This window comes from Mustela lutreola, chromosome 1 (genome assembly GCF_030435805.1).
Source record: "Mustela lutreola isolate mMusLut2 chromosome 1, mMusLut2.pri, whole genome shotgun sequence".
NCBI classification, from domain to species: domain Eukaryota; kingdom Metazoa; phylum Chordata; class Mammalia; order Carnivora; family Mustelidae; genus Mustela; species Mustela lutreola.
Genome location: NC_081290.1, coordinates 193,206,330 through 193,222,127, shown reverse-complemented (window position 1 = coordinate 193,222,127; position 15,798 = coordinate 193,206,330). Strand labels below are relative to the sequence as shown.

At 39.8% G+C, this 15,798-nt stretch overlaps 1 pseudogene; it reads right to left on the bottom strand.

The window, feature by feature from the left end:
* Positions 1-13,070: 13,070 nt before the first annotated feature.
* Positions 13,071-13,170, bottom strand: LOC131822857 (U6 spliceosomal RNA; annotated as a pseudogene).
* Between the last annotated feature and the right edge of the window lie 2,628 nt (positions 13,171-15,798).

Here is a 15,798-nt window from a genome sequence, read left to right as displayed (position 1 = left end):
TAATTAATTACATTGAATTATATTAAAGACAAAAATAAACCCTATCACTTAACCATTTCCTAATCGTTTTTACTACAGTTTACTGTTACCTGTGCCCGTGAGGTCATTCAGGTCTAGTGTGTCTGCACTACAGAAATCCTCTATGTTGACATGATGCTTTTCTCTTCCTTACTCTGCATTCAGTAACTTCACACCAGTAGCTTGAAACCGGCCATTCTGGGCTATAAGGCAACAGCAAGGCCTTCCTAGAGGCTGTGCAACCCACGTAGTCATACTATGGTCATTTTCACCTACTTAATTACCTGTGTGATGAAGTGTAAGAATGGCCTAATACGTCAGAAGATGGCTAGGTCATAGGATTTGGCGTACTTCACAAAGACATGCAGGAATGCTGGAGCCCAGAATGGACTGCCTCTCCTAACAGCTATGGCTGCAAGAGTTTAGTAAAAGTCAATGAAAGCAAACTAAGAGGCAACCGACGGCATGGGATTTATGACAGAGTATTATATATTTTATCATTATTTGTAAAAGGTGCACTACACATCCTCTGCAACAACAAAATTTTGGTAATCATATACACACACACGTATACACTTTTTTTTTTTTTTTTTAGAGAGCTATTAATAATTACTAGCATACCACTGGATACCTTCCATTATAGAGTTTCTTGTTAGCAACATAACCCTGGCTTGGAGGTAAGGATGCAGTAACAAAAGGAGGAGGAGGAATTTCTCAGTGGTTTCTGGATTATAAACCTTGAAGAACTCAGAGGAAATGGGTCTTCCTATGTGAGGCAGGGGCCCAATACTCATAGACAATGTAAGACCCTCTTATTATATAGGGAGGCATTCTGAGATGTGTAAATTTCTCACCTTTGATACTCCTACTAAACAGATAGGGGTTGCCTCAGAGACATCAACATAGATGCCACTCTGAAAGCATGAGTTGCCTCCAGTAGCAGCCACAGGGGAGAAGCAGGGGCTGGAGAAAAGAAAGTGGAGTCTCTCTTAATTTTTCCCCCCTTTCCCTTCCTGCAAAATATCTAATTTACTTGTTAAAGCCAACCTCACATTGTTTATCCAGGCTGTCTATTTTTTGGTCCTAATTGATACTAATTAAAATCAAAATAAAATTACAACTGCAAAACTTGGCTGGGGTTTTGACTCACTGCCAGCATGCCCACAAACCAATGAGACTTCCTACATAAACACTCTCGCTTTGAAACTCCAGGTATTTTAACAGTGAATGAATGTGAAAAAAGAGAAAGAACTGCGCCCTCGTTCTAAAATTTCTTTCCAGCTTCTATTATGGAACATACGAAAATAAGAGCCCGATTCTTTATTGAGACTGAGTCTTCCATTAATAATAAAAAAAATTAACTTGGTATTTTTAAGTAAATACTGATATGAACTTGGAATGGTTAAGACGATTGTTTAGTATTTGATACTAATGAGGCTGGACTCCTGGGTTCTGTCCCCCTCTAGGATGATTATATTTACCTAGAAGAAAACTCTGATCCACAATTGGGAAGGCATTCCAATTGTCAGAGTGATCTTGCAAGTGGAATAATTGGTCATTTGGGGACTGGGCAAGTTTATGAATGGTTCAAGGCAAATCAACCACCACCACTTCTAGAAAATAAGTCAAAAGTCCATTTTTACTGAGGGTAGGTTATTAACACCCCCTCCAGTTTGCTGTTAATATACCCAACTGTAGCACTGAATTGAGTAAAACACTAAGTCTTAAATCTTATCCAGAGAAGATTGTTGGGAAGTATCAAGTTCATGAGGTGTTGTAGAAAGAAGGTTCTACCTTGATTTAGATGTGGGGCTTCTGTCATTGATAAGAGTTAGTGTTTGTTACTCTGTGCTGGACATAATACTAAATTCCTCCCATTTTCTCATTTAATGCTCTTAAAAATCCTATGGGTTAAGTGCTTCTGCAACCCAATTTCCTAAATAAGAAGTTAGGTAACTCATCTGTTGTGACACAGGTGAGTGAGTGAGCTTGCATTTGACCTCAAGTGTGTAGAGTTTCAGAACCCAGAGTTTTAACCACTTTACTAGGCTATTTCCACACCAGCTCCCTTGTGTTGAAGGGAGAGTTGATGAACATATCCAGGTCTTGGTTTTCTCTCTTTTATAAAGTGATAATAGTGTCTGTTGCTCCCACTGGAAGGGTGCTAGGATCAGGGGATAAAGTAGGTGTCTTGTAAAAGGTTGTACAAATGTATTATAATTCTGACATTGGCACGAATCCTAAGAAGAACATTATGTAGCAAGACTTATTTAAATGTAACATAAATATGCATCAACATTTATCCTTGGCCAATGCTTCTGATTTATCCATTTATTGATTTTTTTGAATGGATGTTAGTTTAGCCATTAAACAGTAGAAAAAGACTTGGCCTTGGGGTTGATCAATTTGGAATTTCTGGAGATCAACTCTTAACTGTCTCTTGGCTGCTGAGCCTGTAGGACAACAGCTGTTTCAAAGGGGCAATGGACAGAATCAATCAAGCATATGGGCACCCCATTAATGTAAGCTTTGCTAGTCCAAACTCTTGCTAGGTGAGGGTCATAGGTTTATGAGATAAATAGAAGACAAATACCAATATAATTTTAGACCTAGAGGAGAATTAGAACTCATCTAGTCCAGTATTCTCTTTTTGCTGATTCAGGCAACAAGGTTGAGAATCTGATTCAAGATTACATAGCCAGCTAGCAACAGAAATAGAACTGGAAGCCACGCCTTCAAACTCCTAACATTCAATTGAATATAAATACACTGGCTCAGGGCACCTGGGTGGCTCAGTGGGTTAAAGCCTCTGCTTTCTGCTCAGGTCATGGTCTCAGGGTGCTGGGATTGAGCCCCACATTGGGCTCTCTGCTCAGCGGGGAGCCTGCTTCCTCCTCTCTCTCTGCCTGCCTCTCTGCCTACTTGTGATTTCTGTCTATCAAATAAATAAAATCTTAAAAAAAATACACTGGCTCCTGAGTGCCTCTCAATAATGACAGTACACCATCTTCGTGTCCGAGCATCAGAGGAACAGATACGTAACAGTTTTAGAAACATAGTTTGGAGATGGCTGTTGTGAATCAAGCTTTATGGACTTCACAAGGATTCCTCTGTTTTACATTTGGAAGTGCCACCCTTGAACCATTCCCCTTGCAAAATCACTGCATATTTATTGTATAAGCACTCCAAATTTCTTTTTTTTTTTTTTTTAAGATTTTATTTATTTATTTGACAGACAGAGATCACAAGTAGACAGAGAAGCAGGCAGAGAGAGAGGAGGAAGCAGGCTCCCTGCCGAGCAGAGAGTCCAATGTGGGGCTCGATCCCAGGACCCTGGGATCATGACCTGAGCTGAAGGCAGAGGCCCAACCCGCTGAGCCACCCAGGCGCCCCATAAGCACTCCAAATTTCAACGTGGCTTTTGTCCTCAAAGAGCTTCCTCCAGACTTGTGGACACAGGACGTGGACATATAAAAAAGTTGAAGAAGAAAGAAAGAAACATAACCTAGAATTATTGCCTGGTGAATGATCTAGAGAAATGAGGAAAACATTTCAAAGAGAAAATTGTTTTTGTCAGAAATATCTCAGGGAGACTGTGAATGTCCATCTTAGTCTTTAGGGGTATGTGATCATTGAATATAATGAAAAGGAAGAATATTCTGGGCAGAGATCAAAATGTGAGCAAAGGTCTGTGTTGAAGAATCCACATAGTGCATTTAATTAGTAATTAGTCTAGCGGAGTGCTGGGGACATGTTGGGGACCACTGGGAGATTAGGATGGACAGATAGATTAGGACAGCACAGAAGGTCTTGAATGTTATATTAAAGAGTTTGAATTTTATCCTACAGAGGACTGGTGACTGACTGAAACATTGGCAGCAGGGGAGGGCTGTGAACACAGAGGGAAGATTGATCTGGTGGTATGATGATAGCTAGGAGAAAGACTTGGAGCCAGAACACTGGTTAGAAGTTTATTTTGACAAACTGATAGGATGATGGCCAGAAGGACACAAATCAGAGGTATTAAAGAGGGAGGATAGACGGTCTTGGTGAGTTAGAGGCAGGGAAAATTCAAAGATGATTTTTCAAGTGGGTAACAATTAGATTAGTAATAATATGACAAAGAGGGAAAAATAATGAGATGGAATTTGGGGAGGGAACTAGGAGGGTACTTGGAGATAGTGAGCTTGCTTCTAGACTTAAGATTTTTGATGTAATGGTGAAGTATACAAGGAGAGATGTCCAGGAGCGAAATGCATGTAAGGGGAAGGGCAGAAATTTGAATTTTGTTGGTGCTGAAGCCCTTGCATGCCAGCTTGGAGCCGTGAAACTAGGAGATCCTGAATAATTTAAATCCCAAACACTCTAAAATATAAAATCCAACCTGTTGGCAAATTATTCAGATTTGATTTTATTCTCTTAATGACCTAGAGAAAGGATTTACTGTCCCATGTATTTTTATAAGTAAGGAAAAATAATATAAAAAAAAATCATTAATGGTCTCTGAACTTACCTGATAAGACTTTTTAAAACTGAGGAATTGGGGTGCCTGGGTGGCTCAGTTGTTACGTGTCTGTCTTCTGCTCAGGTCATGTTCCCCCCATCGGCTCCCCGCTCAGCAGGAAGCCTGCTTCTCCCTTTCGCCCTCCCCCTGCTTATGTTCCTTCTCTCGCTGTGTCTCTGTCCAATAAATAAGTAAAATCTTAAAACAAAACAAACAAACCCGAGGAGTAACCCACGTACTGTAAAAACCTAATGATGGATTTTTACACACACACACACACACACACACATACATACACACACTACTACCACAACCACCAAGATTAAGATAATAGAACATTTCTAGCACTACAAAAAACACTCTAGAAAGCTTTCTTCCAGACCACACCCGAGGATGCCCACTGTTTTGACCACTATCCACATAGATTACTTTTGCCTATTTTGAATTTCATATTAATTGGGTCATACTATATCTATCTACCCATCCATCCATCCGTTCATTATCTAATTTATCTATCTATCTGAAGATTTTACCTTTTTTTTTAAAGTGTGTGTTTATTTATTTGTCAGAGAGAGAGCAAGAGAGAGAGCACTGGCAGGCAGAGGGAGAGGGAGTAGCAGGCTTCCTGCCGAGAAAGGAGCCCGATGTGGGACTCGATCCCAGGACACTGGGATCATGACCTGAGCCGAAGGCAGCTCAGTGACTCACTGAGCCACCCTAGGCATCCCTAAAGATTTTACTTTTAAGTAATCTCTACACCCAACATGCAGCTTGGACTCACAACCCTGAGATCAAGAGCCACACGCTCCTTCAGCTGAGCCAGCCAGGCACGTCCTATATATATCTGTGTACCTAAGTATATATTTTATATTTACACACCTTTGTTGTTTTATATTTATATACTATATATATATACACATATATATTTATTTTTTCTTTTGGTTGAAGTGCATTTTTTCCAACATTTTATTGATGGAAAATTTTAAATGTATGCCAAAGTAGAAATAATTTTCTAATGTACTTACACTCAGATTCTACCATTAACATTTTATCATAGTATATACTCTTTGAGGTTTAAATATATCATCTTGCTTTTTGTTCTCCATTCTACCGCTCTTCTTTCATACTTTTCCCCTTCTATGAGGTCGTCTTTTTTGAATACTTTCTATGATTATTTTACATTTTATTTCTACTATTGACTTAAGACCTATACTTCCTTTTTTAGTAGTTATTCTACAATTTACATTAATATTTAATTTACTAAGTCTGTTATTAAATAACATTAAAGTATTTCATGTACACTAGAAAACCCTTCGTCCAGCATACTTCAATTTCTCCTCCTGTCCTTTATGCTATTATACTTCTGAAAATATTATAAACCCCATAATATATTGTAATTTTTACTTGGAGTCAGTGATCTTTTACAGAAATTTAAAAATGATTTTCAAATGTGTTTTTTTTTCCCCTTTTCCTCTTTCTTTTTAGAGAGAGGGAGGGAGAGGGGGAGAGAGCACACTGGAGTATGTGTAGGTGTCGGGGCCAAAGGGGGCAGAGAGAGAGACACAGAGAGAGAGAGAGAATCTCAAGCAGACTCTCCACTGAGCACGGAGCCCATCATGAGGCCCAGTCTCACAACCCTGAGATGGTGACCTGAGCTGAAGGCAGATGCTTAACCGATTGAGCCACCCAGGCATCCTGGATTTTAAGTTTTGTTAGGGCAGATTCTAAGCAGTCTTATGCTTAGGGCTCATTTTCCCCACTACTGACGCAACACCCTTTTTGGGATTCTACTCGTTACTCCAACATTAGGAAGTTTTTCACTTGGACTACTTGGACATAAGCTATTAGTTGGACATAAACTATTCCCAGTCTCATGTGAGCTTTAAGAATCGATGTGCCTATGGATTTCTGGGTCTTCCCGTTGACCTCCGGCAACTTCCTCCCTCACATTTTCAGATCAGTGCAGGTCTTTGACACCGTCTGTCTGTGAAGCCTCCTCCTCTAACTTTGTCTCCCGAATTCTACCTTCCTTGCTGTCCCCCAATTCTGAATTCTGTCTGTCTCTTCAATTCAGTGAGCTGCAGTTTGCAAAATGTCTCCCCAGGTAGTTAGCAGGGGGCAGTTGTAGGGTGCACCTTGTTTGTTTCTCTTCTCCCAGTGATCACCAGTCATTTCTCTGATTGGGACAGGTGGGAGGGTAAATTTAGTCTCTGTCATTCCATTATGGCCTTTGTCTGTGGTATATCCTCTTCAGGTCTGATTCCTTTCACTTAATAGTATATCTGTAAGATTCTTTTCTTTTAGAGTCTGACAAGTGTTTATTTTATTTTATTTTATTTTTTTTTGTTTTGTTTTTGAGTATGGTTGACACACAACATTACATTAGTTTCAGGTGTACAGCTTGGTAATTTGACAAGTTTATGTATTACACTGTGTTCACCCCAAGTATAGCTACCATCCGTCCTGTTACATTGTTGTTAAAATATCTCTGACTCTATTCTTTATGCTCTGACTTTCATTGCCTTGACTTACTCATTCCATAACTGGAAGCCTGTATTTCCCTCTTCCCTTTACCCATTTTGCTCAACCCTTCCCTCCCACCCTTACCCTTGGCAATCACTAGTTCATTCTCTGCATTTATACTTCTGATTCGGCTTTTTGTTTATTTATTTGTTTTGGAGTCTAAGAATGAGTAGAATTCTATGGTATTTGTCTTTCTCTGTCTGATTTATTTCACTTAGCATAATACCCTCTAGTTCCATCCGTGTCATCACAGATGGCATGATCTCATCCTTTTTTATGGCTACAATGGTAATATTCTATTGTATAAATATACCACATCATCTTTAACCATTTGTCTGTTGACAGACTCCAGATTTGCTTTTAGTCTTGGCCATTGTAAATAACGTTGCAATAAACATAAGGGTACCTATAACTTTCTGAATTACTGTTTTTGTTTTCTTTGGGTAAATAGCCAATAGTGGAATTGTTAGATCATACATTATTTATATTTTTAACTTTTTGAGGAAACTCAATATTGTTTTTCCACGGTGGTGGTACCAGTTTACATTCTCACCAGTGGTGCATGGGGTTTCCCTTTTCTCCACATCCTCACCAGCACTTGTTATTTCCTTATTTTGATTTTAGCCATTCTAACTTGTGTAAGGTGGTATCTCATTGTGGTTTTGATTTGCATTACCCTGATGATTTATGATGCTGAGTAACTCTTCATGTGTCTGTTGCTGTGAGATTCGTTTTTATTATTGCATATACCAGTAGGTTTTTTTTTTTTTATCACTGTGTGGTATGTCACTGTATATATACATCCCACACTTTTAATTTTCATATTTTTTCCATTGCTGATGGATATTTATGTTGTTTCCAGGTTTCAACTATTATAAACAAATCTGTGATAAGCATTCTTTTGAAAAGATTTATTTATTTGAGGGGCGCCTGGGTGGCTCAGTGGGTTAAAGCCTCTGCCTTCAGGTCAGGTCATGATCCCAGATTCCTGGGATTGAGCCCCATATCGGGCTCTCTGCTCAGCAGGGAGCCTGCTTCCCTTCCTCTCTCTGCCTGCCTCTCTGCCTACTTGTGTTCTCTGTCTGTCAAATAAATAAATAAAACCTTTAAAACAAAAGATTTATTTATTTGCGAAAAAGAGATCGAGGAGGGGGAGGGGCAGAGAAGAATTTCAAGCAGACTTCCCACTGAGCACTGAGCCCAACATGGGACTCAGTCTCGGGACCCTGAGATCATGATCTGGGCTGAAATCGAGTCAGGTGCTCAACTGAGTGAACCACCCAGGCGCCTTGTTATAAACATTCTTATACATGTCCTTGGTGGCATGAACACAGGATCTGATTTTGAAAAGTGATTTCTGGGGGTGCTCCCTGTCAGGCCCTGTACTCAGCACTGAGTCTGCTTCTCCTTCTTCCTCTGTTCCTCCCTCTGATTGTTCTCTTGCGCTCTCTCTTAAATAAATAAATAAATAAATAAAATCTAAAAAAAAAAAGTAATTTCTGGAATTCTCTGGAAGACTGCATTCTATCAGTCGATCCATTTGTGTTTTTACCAGTGATGAATCTTTTGCAGAAATAACTTACGACTTTCTAAATGGTGGTAGGAGCTAAGAGGGGCTGTTCATCAAATATTTTCCTGTACGATGTCCCAGGATGACTGTGTGCTTGTATAATAAGATCCTTAAAACTTAAAGGCAATACAATTAAAACCAGACTCTGCGCACCTTGTTTGAAAAATAACACAAATTCACATATATCATCACAAACTAATGCAGACGTGCTTAGGATCCGTGCAGAGACACAGGATGCTATATAGAGTACCATAACTTTGATACGGTTAAGATTTGCTGTTGAATCCTTACTCTGGCTCTTTCTAGCTGCTTGTCCTTAAACAAGAGACTCAACGACTTGCCTTAGTTTTCTTAAGTAGAGAATAGTGAGATTCTTACACATATTATAGGTGTGAAGATCAGAGGAGATAGCAGATGTCAAGCACCCAGAATAGTGACTTTTCTCAGGGGACTTGCTAAATTCTTTAAGGAAGGTGGGCACACAAAGACTATAGACGAGCAAGGAGGCATTCTTCCTGAGGAGTGTGTGTGTAAGCAAAAGCAGGGAAATGGCAATTTATTTGACACCTTTTTCAATGATGAGTTGCAAAGTTTGGCTGGAGTGGTGTGCGTATGAGAAGTGGTAGTGATCGTAAGATCTGGGCGAAGAGGCAGGTTGGGAGCCGATTTAAACATTACTACATGTCGGGATGAATGGTTCAACTTCATCCTGTGGGGAAGTGATTTTTTGGAGGGAAGGAAAATGCTCAAGTGTTTGGGGCGGGGGAGAGCAGCTTGGCCATGTTGAGAAGTTTGAAAGGAAGGGAGGGAGGAGGCATAGAAAATCTGTGCTTTTCATGGTTGAATGGACTCTGTGGGACACGGCTACATTTTCCAAGAGAAGATTGTTGAACCAGTCAGGCAGACCTGTTCACTGTTCTCTTTTTGGTCTCCTGCTTTAGATGATTTCTTTCCCTTTTCTCTCTGCCAACTCATGTTCCAATCTTCCTTCAGAATTTGGCTCAAGGCTCACCTCCACCAGGAGACCTATTTGGTGTCTGGTCTGTAACTGATTTTTAATTTGGGTCAATGATCCATTAAAGAAAAATGGTTCCCTATTCTGAGCTCTAGGTCAGACTGCTGCCAGATATGCCAAAGTTTAGTGGACAGTGTTGAGAAACTGCCCTGATAAGTAGCAGTCAGCCTCTCTGTAGAAGCCGTCAGATAGTGGATCTGTTGGAAATGAAGTCAACTCTTCATTATATTTTCCTCTTTGTGTACTTTTCCTGGGATGGTGCCCAAGTCTGGGAAGAGGAGAATGAATATAGCTCCGAATGGGTTAGCTGTGAGTAAGCATCTGTGTTCTTGGATCTCTTAGCCTAGGGAGCAGGAGGAGGTCAGCATGCCTGTAAGAGGGAATGGAAGGATTTTAATTAATGCACGGATATGCCCAGCATGCAGGTCTACACAAAGTGGAAAATTTTGCAACAAATTAATTTATGAAAAATGTGTGAGGCTGATCATGTACTTGCTCTTATTTTGTGACCATAGAGTAAAAATAAATAGGGCCTTAACAGTATGTAAGTTTGTATCTGGCTCAAATATATTTTCAGCGTAGCGTTCGGTCATTTCAGTCAGGCTTCTTTATTTTTAAGTCGATTTTATTGAAGTGCAATTTACATAAAATAAAATGCATTCTTTTTAAGCATACAGTTAAGTGAGTTTTGACACATGTTTACAGTTATGTAACCATCATGACAGTCCAGATATAGAACAGTTTCAAATCCCCAACCCAAAACTCCCTTATTCTCCTTTGCAGTAACTCTCGTGCTTCCGTTCCTGTCCCCAGTCAGTGATCTCATTTCTGTCACTTGAGTTTTGCCTTTTCCAGAAGGTTATATAAACCATATCTGGCTTCTTTCACTGAATCTATGCTTTTGAGATTTATCCATATTGTTTCATATTTGGGTGATTTGTTCTTTTTTATTGCTGAGTGGTATTCCATTGTATGGAAGTACAGTGTAGTTGACACTTGAAACAACCTGAGGGTTAGGGGGTCAACCCCCTGCACTGTTGAAAAATCTGTGTATATAGTCAATGAGCCCATATGCCTTATGTATTATGTACTGTATTCTTAAAATAAAGTAAGTTAGACAAAAAGCGTTGTTAAGAAAATCATAGGAAGGGGGGTGCCTGGGTGGCTCAGTGGGTTGAGCCTCTGCCTTTGGCTCAGGTCATGGTCTCAGGGTCCTGGGATCGAGCCCTACATTGGGCTCTCTGCTCAGTGGGGAGACTGCTTCCCCCTTCCCCTCTGCCTGTCTCTCTGCCTACTTATGATCTTTCTCTCTGTCAAATAAATAAACAAAATCTTTTTTTTTTTTTTTTAAGGAAATTCGTAGGAAGAAGAAGTACATTTACATTGTTGTACTGTATAAAAAAATCCATGTGTTAAGTGGACATGTGTAGTTCAAGCTTGTGTTGTTCAGGGGTCAAACGTAATTTCTTTATCAATTCACGAGTCCAATTCACAACGGACATGTGCGCTGTTTCCAGGTTTCGTTCATTAAGAATAAAGTTGCAGGCTCCTGGGTGGCTCAGTGGGTTAAAGCCTCTGCCTTTGGTGCAGATCAGGGTTTCTGGGTCCTGAGATGGAGCCCTGCATCGCATTGGGCTCTCTGCTCAGCGGGGAGCCTGCTTCCCCCTCTCTCTCTGCCTGCCTTTCTGCCTACTTGTAATCTCTCTCTCTCCGTGTCAAATAAATAAATTAAAAAAAAAAAGAATAAAGTTGCTATAAACATTTGCGGGTAGGTCTTTGTACGAATGCATATTTTTATTCTGTTGGGTAAATACCCAGGAGTGGGATTTCTGGATCATATGGGAAGTGTATGTCGATCTTTATAATAAACTGCCAAACCATTTTCCAAAGTGGCCATATCATTTTGCACTCCCATAAGCAAAGTATAAGAATTCCAATTGCTCTGTAACCTTGCCATCCCATTGTTTTTTTTTTTTTTTTTTTTTTTTTTTTAAGATTTTATTTATTTGTCAGAGAGAGAGAGACAGAGAGAGAGCAGAGGGAACAGCAGGCAGAGGGAGAAGCAGGGAGCAGGATATGGGACTTGATCTCAGGAGCTTGGGACCATGACCTGAGCTGAAGGCAGACATTTAACCAACTGAGCCACCCAGCCGCCCCTCCTTGCCATTACTTGATATTGTCAATCTTTTAAGTTTTAACCATTTAAAGGTTATATAGTGGCTTCTTATTTTTGTTTTGATTTGCATTTTCCTAGTGATTAAATATATTGAGCCTCTTTTCATGTGGCTATTGACATAAATTTTCTTTGGTGAAATATGCATTCACATTTTTTTAAAGATTTTATTTATTTATTTGACCGCCATCACAAGTGGGCAGAGAGGCAGGTGGTGGGGGTTGGGGCAGCAGGCTCCCCGCTGAGCAGAGAGCCCGATGGGGGGCTCCATCCCAGGACCCCGAGACCATGACCTAATCGGAAGGCAGAGGCTTTAACTCACTGAGCCACCCAGGTGCCCCTGCATTCAAATATTTTTGCCCTTTTTATTAATGGATTGTTTGTCTTCTTATTGAATTTTGAGGCTTCTTTATATATTCTGAATGTAAGTTCTTTATCACATACAAGTTTTCAAATATTTTCTTCCAGAGTATATCTTATTCATTAATTGTTAAGGTTTTTTTTTTTAAAGTAGAAGTTTTAAATTTTGACGAATTTCAAATTACCAATTTTTCTCTTACATGGTTCATGCTTTTTTGTCCTATATACAAAATCTTTGCCTGACTCAAGACCACAAAGATTTTGTCCTATGTTTTACTTTAGACATTGTATAATTTTTAATTCTTAAGATTTATGTTTCTAATACATTTGAAGTTAAATTTTGTGTATAGTGCAGTTAATTCGGGGTGTGTCTATGGATGTCCAATTGTTTTAGCATTCTTTGACTCTAAAAGGCTATCCCTAGTTACAAGACCTTTGGTCCCCTCAGTGAAAATCAGTTGATCGTATGTTAGCTATTTCCTGTTCCATTGTTCTATGTGACTCTCCTTACGCCAGTACCATGCCAACTGATTCCTGTAACTTGGTAGTAAATTTTAAAATTAGTGTAATTCTTCCAAATTATTTTTTCTTTTTTCAAAATTGTTCAGTCTCTCCTAGGCTTTTTGTATTTCCACCTAACTTTTAGAGTCAGCCTATAAATTTCTAAAAGCTTGCTGGGACTTTGCAGGGGACTGCATGGAATCTATAGATCAATTTGTAGAGAATTGTCACCTTAACCATACTGGGCCTTCTGGTCCATGTGCCCAGAATGTTTTCTCCATTGACCTCAATCCTCTTCAAGACCTTTTAGTAATGTTTTGTAGTTTTCGGTGTATGAAGTTTGCATATTCTTTGTTAGTTTTATCACTAAATTTTTCATATTTTTGAGGCTGTTTGAAGTGGTATTAAAAATACTTTACGAATTTGCGTGTCATCCTTGCGCAGGGGCCATGCTAATCTTCTCTGTATCGTTCCAATTTTAGTATATGTGCTGCCGAAGCGAGCACAAAGTGGTATTAAAAATACTTTAATTTCCACTTGACCACTGCTACTTTTTAGAAACACAAACAATTTTTGCATATTGACCCTGTGTATTAGTTTCCTAGGACTGTTGTAACAAACTACCACAAATCTCATATTTTTGAAGGCTAGAAGTCCCAAATCCATCTACAAAGTTAAAAAAAAAAAAGATACTAGAACTGGTAAGTAGATTTAGCAAGGTAGCAGGACACAAGACACTGTGGGTTGGATTGTGTTCCCTAAAAAGATGTTCTGTAACTGTGAATGTGACCTTATTTGGAAATAGAGTCTTTGCAGATATAATCAAGTTCAGATGAGGCCGTATGAGATCAGGTTTACTTACTCGTTCTAGTTCTTTTTTTAATTTTTTTAAATTTTTATTCCTTGGTTTCCTATATAGATGCTAGGTTAGCAGTGCAACAGCCCTCAAAAATCTGCTCTAATGTAACTACTTATGGGATTAAAAGGTTTTTTCCCCTTTGAATTGTTTCTGTTAGTTGCAATCTTGACTAATACACCTTAAGCAGACCTCTCTAAATTTTTCCAAGATCCTCTTCACACAAGGTGGTGTTCCAGTCATTACATGCTTTTCCAAGGCTGAGGTGTGCATTGTACTTGCTTCAGGTGCAAAACTTAAGGTGGCACCAAAAGCACCAGTAATCAAGATACATGACACCTTGATGTAATATTTTAAAAACAAACACACACAAATTAACAGTGAACAAAATATCAAAATTTCAGAAAGGATCCTGCCCTGCGTGTGCATGACCCTGCCTCACTCATCTCACCCTCGTCCTGGCCCAGCTATTTAGATGGCCATAAACTGGTCTTCCCCAAAGTGGACAGTTACGGGGAGACCAGTCACACATACCTACCACAGCTTCAGGGGCCAGCATGGTCAAACTTAATACTGTGTCTGTTTTCTCTTCCTCTTTCACCTGATTCAGTTTTGTAGCTCAATTGTTTCTTAGTCTTCTGTTCTTAAGGATATGATTCCTGCTGTGATGGGTTGCATGCACAAGCCTGGATTTATGTCAAAGTCTCAACTGCAGAATCTTCGGGATATCCCGAGGGCACATGTTCAATAAAGAAGCCACTCCCTTGGGGTGCCTGGGTGGCTCAGTGGGTTAAGCGGCTGACTAAGGCTCAGGTCATGATTCCAGGGTCCAGGGATGGAGCCCTACATCGGGCTCACTGATCGGCGGGGAGTCTGCCTCTCCCTCTCCCTCTGCCTGCTGCTCTGCCTACTTGTGGTCTCTATCTCTCTTGTCAAATAAATAAATAAAATCTTAAAAAAAAAAAAAGAAGAAGCCACTCCCTTGTCTCATTTCCAGCCTCCACATGCGTTATCTCCCAGCCATGTGATTGTACTGCATGTGGACAGCTGAGTGAAAGTGAGCCAGCTTAATTGTTGTCTTCCAGTTTAGAATCTGATTTCAAAAGCAGTGTATGAAATACTATGTTGAGGCAGGAACAACAGCACATAAACTGTTACGTACCCATGTTCTAGCAAGTGGAGAGAAAGATGGTTAGCAAAGAAAAGAGTTTTAAGCAGATAGGCAGGACTGAGACAGAGAGGTAGAGGCAGCCTTGGGTTTCTAAGAGCTTCCCAGTTCCTGCTTCCAGTCCCATCTTTAGCCACAGCTCTGTTCTTGTTTTTGAATCCTATTACCACCATATCATTCATGGAACAAATACCTGACCCAGCTTTTTTCTTAAGGTCATTTGTTTCCAGTAGTTGCCGTTAAAGAATGTTGACTAATAAGCTCTTTCCAATTTCCCAAACTCGATGCATGCTTTATCCCCCTTGGTGCACCAAGGAAGCTACCCAAACTCTTCTTTCCTGTTTTGTTGCTGCTTAATGAAATCCTTTTCTCTAGTAGTACGGAGACTCCTTTCTGCCTTTCTTTCCCTTCTTTCTTTTGCACATTTCCTTGGTGTTCCTTATATGTATCACACCAACTTTATTCCCAAGATGATTCTTCCATTATAGTTCATTTCTTCTCAGCACAGTTTTTGGTCTATCCCAAATATGAGCATTTATTAAGTGCTATATTGCATAAAAGTTACAGAAATCAGCTTTTTTTCCTGATATTTTCCACCTTATTCATTGTGCCATCTACAGTTTAAACCTCATTTCCATGATGAATCCCTCTCTCACCAATTTCTTTCCTTCTGCTCCAGGAAAAAAAAAAAATGCCAGTAGTTCTTTGTATATGAATCTATTATACTATTTCTCTCTTATATCCCCTCAAGGCAAGGGATATCTTACTCAATTGTATTATGAGCACTTAACCCATAGTAGGTAATTAGTAGGTGCTTGCTGAATGCGTGCATGAAGGAAGGCTAGTTTGCCACATATGAGATTGGAGAACGTGCCTGATGATCACACGTATCCTTCGGACACTGTGTTCCTCAGGACTCTGTTCACCATGTCTCCTCCCACGTCACCCTGTTTCTCTGCATGATCTTCGTTACCTCCAGGACTTCATTTGCCACCTGCCATATGTCAGTCCCTCCCAAGTCTATATTTTTAGCCTAGATCCTTCTCCTTCGAGCCAAACTCATAATTTCAGCTACTTAGTAGGCTTTTCCAGTGGGTGTTTCTGAAGCCA